The sequence below is a fragment of the Vespa velutina genome, chromosome 10 (genome assembly GCF_912470025.1).
Source record: "Vespa velutina chromosome 10, iVesVel2.1, whole genome shotgun sequence".
In the NCBI taxonomy this organism is placed as follows: Eukaryota; Metazoa; Arthropoda; class Insecta; order Hymenoptera; family Vespidae; genus Vespa; species Vespa velutina.
Genome location: NC_062197.1, coordinates 134,597 through 143,235, shown reverse-complemented (window position 1 = coordinate 143,235; position 8,639 = coordinate 134,597). Strand labels below are relative to the sequence as shown.

At 44.3% G+C, this 8,639-nt stretch overlaps 1 protein-coding gene across 7 annotated transcripts in view; it reads left to right on the top strand.

Moving 5' to 3' along the window:
- The first annotated feature begins 8,229 nt into the window (after nucleotides 1-8,229).
- Nucleotides 8,230-8,639, top strand: part of LOC124952003 — a 62,129-nt gene continuing 61,719 nt past the window's right edge. For 3 of the 7 annotated variants that reach the window (XM_047501223.1, XM_047501228.1, XM_047501222.1), the window contains exon 1: nucleotides 8,238-8,631. The gene's annotated coding sequence lies outside the window, so the exon portion shown is untranslated. Of the gene's footprint in view, nucleotides 8,632-8,639 lie in introns of all 7 variants that reach the window. The other 4 variants (XM_047501217.1, XM_047501216.1, XM_047501219.1 and 1 more) reach the window with 2 other exon arrangements.

Sequence of the window (8,639 nt, the reverse complement as noted above, 5' to 3'; positions counted from 1 at the left end):
CGTTATCGTTCCTGAGTTAACTTTATTTTAATTGACCATATTTATTTCAAGGATTCAATGTTTGCGTACCGTTGCATAGTGTACTCGTGGACTCGTGTATGCGAGCGTAGAATTTAGTGTCGTCTCTGGTGGATCAATTGTCACGCGTGTATACACGTAGGAATACATTTTTCATTAGCCAGCCCGACACGAGCGTGTCGATTTTGTGTCTTAAAAAACGTGAATAAAGAAAAGAAAACGACTCGCTTCGTTCCAATACTTTAAACTCACATCGCATCCGTTATCGGGCTCGTACATAATTTTCTCTTAATTCGATATCGTTTGATATCGTTGGACAGAGAAAAAATTAGGAACGTTATCGTATTCGATTGGCAAAGCTCTCGTAAATCTCTGTGGAACGTGCCGTCGCGTCTAAAAAAGCTCATTTCTCTTTATGCTCGCGCGCTCTCTTACTCGGTAAAGTTCTCCTCGGGGAGAGAAGATAGATCTAATAAATCGCAACGAAATTTCTCAACGTTTTCTCTTTTAAAAGATGCGCCGCGATACGCGAGTTAACATAGCTCGAACGCATTCTCCCCGTATAGAAGACAGTACTTGTCTGTACAGACAAGTGTTTTTTGCGAGAACCTTAAAAAAGATTGCTTCGCGGTGCTCGACTTAATTCTCGCATTTGACCAACTTTCCTACGTGCTTTTAATCACTCTCTCGCATTACGTGGAATGCAAGAAGGTACGGTCAGCGGACGGAAGATGTTAAAGTAACGACTCACATACGTACAACACCATATCTTTCCTCTTTCTTTTCCAAGGCAAATGAGAAAGGTTGGCGAATGCTTCTTGGCGATTCGTACGATGAAAATGCGAAAAAGTGGAACGTGAGTGCTCGCCAAATGCAACGGTATTCTCGCGACGACTGACGTAGTCGGGCTTGAAAGGGAAATACACTGTTTGAAAATTTAGCTAGACACGGGGACGCCGGGGGGAGAGAGAGAGTCGGAGAATTTCGGGGCGGGATCGCTTATGATAAAGCGCAACACTGGAAAATGTTATTTGCTTTCTTACTTTCGTCGACGGGTATGTTATACGATATGTTGGAGGAAACGAGATGAGAGAGAGAGAGAGAGAGAGAGAGAGAGAGGCTTTTCCGTTTCGTCTAGACGAAGGAGAGTCTCTTGGAGGAAAGGAGTAAAATACGATATCGTAATTTGTCTCCTCTTTCTCGAAGAAAGCAACGAAATGGATAAATAGAGAGAAAGAGAAAGTTCGAACGAAGTGACAATGAGATAGCTTTCGCTAACGCGTCCTAAGACTACACTTTTTTCCTTCTTTCACATCCTCTTCGCTCTCGCTTTATAGCGATCCCACGTATATGAAAGCAAACGATAGATAATCTAAAATCGGCCGAACGATTTTGTCGTTGGATTACGATAGAAATGTTAGAGATAAAAGAAAAAACTTTATAAGATATTGCGTCGAACATTTATACTCGTACGTACGAAAGTAAATATACATTGACAAGTACGTATCGCAATGGAGACGCGAACAAGATCAAAGTCACAAGTTGACAAGGGTGTGGGCGCAATTTCGAAAGTATTGTACCGACAGGGACGTTTGAAAAAAAAGCTCTACGAAGAGCCCGAACGGTGTGACCTTTTGTAAATTCCATGAGGGATAACAAATTGAGATTTGAAATACCCGTCGCGCGAGAACGCGCGGCCTTGGTAAAGAACGTGGCTCTCGAATTAATTACGTTTTAATCGGGATCGATCGCACGAGACGAATCGCTCCAACGATCGAAAATAAAAGAGGAGATCTCGTACGGTTTTCGCAAAAACGGGAATACTTGTGACTTTCGAGGAGATAAAGAAGGAAAGCAATAGGAAAGTATCGTTGGCCCTTATGACCAAAGGGAACATCTCTCTCGCCTCTCGCTTATTATTTTATTTCGTTACCTTAATTAAATTCTTCCTTTAACGATCGCTAAACTTTACGGAACTCGAGGCTTTTTAAGCTCCGCCGGCACGGCTAAAAAGTTGGACGGAGAAGGACGAACGCTTTTAATTGCTTTTCGACCTTTCCAACGAAAGCTTTTTTATTTTGTCCCGAATCGATAAATTGTCGTACGATATTTTATTTCTTAGATATTATATCGTGCGCGAGTGAAATTTAAATAATTCTTCTCTAATCGAGAGAACGAACGAGTTCTCCTTATTCCTTCTATTTTGAAACGTTTGAAGGTGCAATCGTCGAAATCGCATTTCGATTCACGGTCTCGGGGCGCTTTTCAAACGGCCATAAGAACCGTTCCTCTTTCCTTCGGCCTTACTCCAAATTGAGTTTCCACGTTCGAATTTCTATCTAACGTCGCGTACCTCGCACTTTCGTTCTTTCTAATCTCTCGAAACAAGGACGCTTGGAACGCTTCACGAATGGTACACGAATGTTCTCTTCTCTTCTCTTCTCTTCTCTTCTCTTCGATTTGATTCGAGAGAAGGTACGACGTAGGCAAAGGTCATCTTGGTCAACGAGCTTTTCACTATCGTGGTCGTCGGGATGCGTCTATTCTCTCGTATAAATTCATTGCTTTATACACGGAGAGAAAGAGATAAACCTAAGAGACGCGCTTAATACGCTTGGTGGCATATTAATGCGCCGAAAGTACGAACGAGCCACGAGTACGCGTGTAACGCGCGCGCGCGCGTCAGAAAGCTTTCAAAGCTTTCATCGTGCCTCCTGTTTTTCTCTCGCAAATGAAAGAGGGGAATGGCGCTTCGTAGTCGGACACTTATGCAGGACGATGAAAAATAGGGACAGGCTGAGAGATACGAGAGTTTTTGCCCTCGATTCTTTTCTACTAATTTCTTCTTTATCTTTTTTTTCCCTTCCTATTTCCGTATTTTCACGGAAGAGCAAACGTTACATCACGGCCCGTACGAACGATTTATGCGATTTATTTATATTTAGAAGAAAAGATCATATTGAAAGGTTCATTGGCGAAACTCGAAGGAAAAGTCCGGATATTTAATTTCTCGGCAAAGCGAAACTCTTTCGATATCGAGAAACTTTTCTAATCTTCCGCGTGGCACGATATCTGGTTCGTGCTCTCTCTCCCTCCCCCCCTCTTAAAACTCGAAGAAGAAATTTCATCTACTTTTTGACAGCGATTATCTCGATCGGGGTGTTTGTTCCGAGAGGAACGATCGCTCGGAAGGCACGAATTCCTTTTCGTTTTTACTCAAAGAAGAGAAATAAGAATGAAAAGGAAAGAATCGGAGAAAATTGTTAGCTCGGCTAATGTCAGAGAACGAGTACCGCCGGAATTATCCAAGATTTCTTCTTGTTTCTTTCCGCTAACACCTTTCCGTTTTCCCTTTGAGGGCGTACCGGAAATTACGACGTCGCGCCGTCCGATTCCCTCCATTTCCGGACGTGCCGCAACTACCATAGCGGGGATTCATCTTCTCTTCTCTACAAATCCAAGCGGTATTTATATAGTTGTGTGTGAGCACGTTTTTAGTTGCGTTGATACGCTACGAGAAGTATACTTATACTTCGTTTCATCAAGAGAAATCTCTTTCTCCCCTCCTCGATCGTCCATTCGTTATTTTCCTTTTTTTTTTTGCTTCGCGCTAACCCGCCGCGCCCTCGGAATTGCGGAAAAGCTTCTTCTCTCATATCGCCTGTTCCTTTCTTTTTCCACCTTGAATTTCTCGCGGGAGTAAAATTTCGCTCGACGGACTTGTAACGCTTTCCTCCTCCTCCTCCTCCTCCTCCTCCTCCTCCTCCGCCGTGGAATAAATTGCTCCGTTGGGCGATAGTTTAACGTTTCTTCTCTTAGACGATCGCTTCGCGCTAAGGATCAGTTTCTTTCCTTCGAAAATCAGCATTCCACGATTCGCGAGCATTTCGGCTTGAATTTAGGTGAATTCGGACTGGCATCCGCCCGGATAAAAGTGATATTTCTTACCGTCCGATTTATCGCCGACCTTTCGTGTCTTTCTTTACGATGGAAGCACGATTTGCTAGGAGATACTAAACTTTGCCAAGACTTTACGCGAAGATAAATCAACCGCGTTAGGAAGTAATCTCCGTCCGATTCGGTATTCGCACGTTATTGAGCTCGCTCGCTCGCCTAGCTATCGACGTATAAAGGCGGGCTAATCACCGGGAAAGGCGAGGTCACTGCAAATCCGAACGAAATAACGAGATTTCAATCCTTAACGAGGAGTTGCAACGGTTTAAACGAATAATAACGGCTGATGAGAGTCCTTTTCGAGGTAAAGGGAGCTACGCAGCAAACAGGTTGAGAACCGTCCTTCGGTTACGAGTAGCCGGCTCATCGTAGCTTTGGAAAAACCGTTTCATTACGCGCCATTGTTCCATCGATTTGGTAGCTTTTGTTTTCGTTCGTAACGTTGACGGGCGAGCGCTCGTCCGGATAGCCTTTCTCCTCTCATACGCTTGCGAATCCGTTTTAATTGCAAACGAATTAATGTCGTCGTGCGAACGAGCATCGGGACAAATCCTTGGAGCATAAAAGGATTTTTCAAATAATTCTAATCGATTAAAATATTACCTACCGAGATCGAGGTAACATTGCTTTTCGCTTACTTGCGTTCACTTTCGGATTCTCCGTCATCTCGTCAAAACGGCAACTCCGTCTTTTCTCTCTCTCTCTCTCTCTCCCTCTCTCTCTCTCTCTCTCTCTCTCTCGCCTTTCATGCTTTTAATAAGGGCGCGCTTCCCACGTTAGAAATTCAGCGTGGTCGCTGTCGTTCAAGACCTTTAACGGTCGATGCGATGTCACGCGGAGTGGACCGCGAAGCGGAGAGTACATTGAATAAATGACGAGGACAGTGACACCGTCCTCGCGAGATATTGCCGCTATCTATTTTTGAACCAAGCTAGTCACCCTGTTAAATACTATAACATGCCCGTCAATCCTTTACCCTCCTTTCGTTCAACCTCCTTTCTCTCTGTTTGTTTTCTCTCGCAATATTCGTACGTCGAACTTTCCAAGTTGTTAACGAGACCTTAAGCGTTTGCCTTATAAATTGTTTTTTGTTCTCTCTCTCTCTCTCTCTCTCTCAACTCTCGAGAGTCGTTTTAATGCTGATTGCGAGTCATATCGGATAAATGGTGAAATGCTGCCGAGTCTCGGCTCGATCGACGTTTCGCATCGATGCACGCGCTTTCGCGTGAGACCCTCTGCACGTATGAACGTATTTACACGTGTACGATGTAATAATAGGTGTTTGTAATAGAAGGTACAAACGAGTCGAGCTGACGAATTTTTGGCTTTGTTAATTATCGGTTTAACGATCGAGCTTTATTACACTCTCTCTCTCTCTCGCTCTCTCTCTCTCTCTCGCTCTCCCTCAAGAATATATTTCATTCTTCATCGTATCATCCACGAGAATAGAAGAAATTTCCAGGGAATTCGAGTAGCGACGAATGAAATTTTTGCGGTTCGCTAAGTCGGCTGGCAGACTTTCGGCGCCAGCTCCGCGCGACTGTGAGGCGCCGATCTTGTTTTCGGCTCCGCACCCTAAAGTTTATCCGGAAATTCGCGTCTCTTTCACCGCGTCAGCGAGAAATAGAGAGACGAAACGTCCTTCCATGGCCACGAGGGTAAATCACGAGCAACGTGCTCGGCAGGCGACTTAGCTCGGAAGTTATGGCGTTCGATATAGAGAACGTTTCCTACTATCTGTCTCTGGGTAGGTACTAGTTCCACGAAATGCGGGCCGAAGCTCCTTCCTCCAGCATCCAACGAGTTTCTCCTCGTCGTCGTAGCTGCTTCCTGAAGAAAGTCCTGAGACGTCGTGGTGGCTTTACGAGTCCTGCATACCTTTCCCTTTCCTCGACGTGAAAACTTTCTTCAGACTCGACATCGCGCGGCATTATGATTTACTCATATTCATATTCATAAGTGGCCCATGCATATTCGCGATAAATTTCCCTACGGGATTACCTGTACCGAAAAAGACCGAATTATTATGAGCGAGACTAAGTGAAATCACCTTTAGATTTTTCCAAATTGTCGATATAGAAACGAAAAAAAGAAAACGCATCAACAGGTTTGTATGTTTTCGTCTCGCACATTGATTACGATCGATTATTTCAATTTATACGAGAAGTTCAAATTATTAATATATTAAAAAAAAAAAGTCCTTTTTTTTCGATCGCCATAACATTGGATATTTTCCATTAATAGACGTTGCTCGGCGTGCGATGAACGAGCCTTTATTTCGTTTGTTCAATATTTTTCATTAAATCTTTCGAGACTCGTGCGAGTCACCCTCAATTGCATTTTTTTTTCTCTCCATTTTCTCTACTCGAACGAAAGCATTTTAACCGCTCTGCGCATAAATTTATTCTCCTTTGGTAAGCTCGTTATTTCGACGAGTCGTAGACCATTAAGCATAAAAATATATGTATTGCTAATCGAAGAGAAATTTGTTATAACCGCGGACACCTCGTTGCACAACGCGTATAAACATTTATCATCGAATATTATTATCGTTATTATCGAATTTCCAAGTTTTTACGCGATCATACGTTTTACCCGTAGCGATTCCTGGTTTCGCCCATCGTGAAAATCTATCGGACAATTCATAGAATTTTCGATATAATAACTTTTATTACGGCACGGCGCGTAACAATATTTCGTATTTATATTCTTATACATCGCGTTAACACATCGTTTGCCTTTCTCTCGTAAGGTAAATTCGTACCGTCAAAAATGATTCGTTATTACGTTCTTTATTACTTTTTTATTATTTCATTGAAACATTCACGGGATAAGAGACGCGACGAATTTCGTTGGGTATGCCGACAGAGAGCTTTCTCGCAAGTAGAAACTCTCAGTGGATGAAGTCGAGGATTCGGCCGACAGGGAATATCCGTGTCATCGGTGAGTCGAGTTATTCCAAGGAGGGATGAAATATCTTCTAGGCGGATTCCTCGTCGGTCGTTATTAACTTGGATACAAAGCGCCGATTTTCCAACGATCGAACGTTTATTCTATCCAGAATCTATTTTCGCCTGGTCCGTGCTTATCGATCTGCACCGTCAAAATCTATATATATATATATATGTATATATGTATATGTATATGTATACACACAAATTCGTCCTTAAACGGGATAGATTTTTCTTTTTCACGGATTTAGAAGAGGGTGCACGTTATTCTCAACGCATGACGGTGAATGGAGAGAGAGAGAGAGAGAGAGAGAGAGAGAGAGAGACGTGAGAATCGGATGGACCAAAACTTACCTGCACCGTCGAGTTATTTCTCGAACGAGTAATTGAGTTTTCTGCAAGGACCAATACTTTTCAGAGTTTAATACGAACAATCGTTTACAAGGCGACGCGCGATGGTGTCTTCTTTATTGTCTCCTACGTAGGAATAGAATTCAGTCTATCGTATATCGAGAGATCGATTTGCAGAAAGGCAAACGGGTATTCTCGACTACTCCCCGACACGACGATATCGCCAGTAATTTCCTGATGGCAGGATTGTGCGACATCAATGAAATTGAATCTAATGAAATACTCTAACTCGAAGAACCTTTTTTAACGATTACAAGTAAAATGTATCTACGATTGATGACTCTTCAAGATGATTCTCATAGAGCGTCGTAAGGTCGATCCGTGGATGTACGAGTGACACCCAACCTGATTCTTTTTCTCTTACTGCGTCCAGTCGATATATACGATAGTCGCTGGCGATCCAAGTATCTCGTCGAAATCCAACCAAAGTTTTCTTCGGACACGTACGTGATCGCTACTTTCCAGAATCCAATAAATTGCCTCTTTTCTTTCTCGCGCGAACGCATTCTCCCTCTTTTCTCTCCCTTCTTGTTCATCCTCTCTCGTAACTCTGAAGCGCCTCGAGGTAGCGCGTCTTCGTCGTACCGAAGCGATACCTCGTTTGCCGTTTCTCTCGCACTCGTTAGTACACGCGTACTCGTTCCGCGAATCAGATGGCGTCGATGTTCCAATGCCGAGAACCACTGGTGGGGAGAGGAAGGAGACGAGCGACAGAGATGGAAGAGCGTGCGGTCGCGTACGTAAGAGAGAGAGAGAGAGAGAGAGAGAGAGGGGGAGCAAGATACGGGGTGAGAGGACGCGCGCAAGTGTTCCAGAGGAGGAGAGAGAGAGAGAGAGAGAGCGAGCGAGCGAGTATAACGGAGAGAGGGAACAGGGGTGAGTACAGCTACACCCACGGTGACGTTCGAGGCGGACCTCAGTCGGCCGCGAGTCCTCGGACGGTGAGACTCGTTGTTTTTCTGTATCTGTAAATCTTCGTTTACGACCGTCGTTCTCGTTGGCTGAGATAACACAGGCATACGAAGAAAAAAGAAAAGATAGTCTTTCCAAGTCTCGATCGTCTTCGTTGTGTCTTCGTTTCAATAAATCCATCGTCGGTCGTCGGTTATCGTCCTCGTCGTCGTCGTCGTCGTCGTCGTCGCCGTCGTCGTCGTCGCCGTCGCCGTCGCCGTCGCCGTCGTCGTCGTCGTCGTCGTCGCCGTCGTCGTCGTCGTCGTCGTCGTCGTCGTCGTCGTCGTCGTCGTCGTCGTCAAAGTATCGAGGTCGAGAGACATTTATCCACTAAGGGATAATCGAGGTACGTAG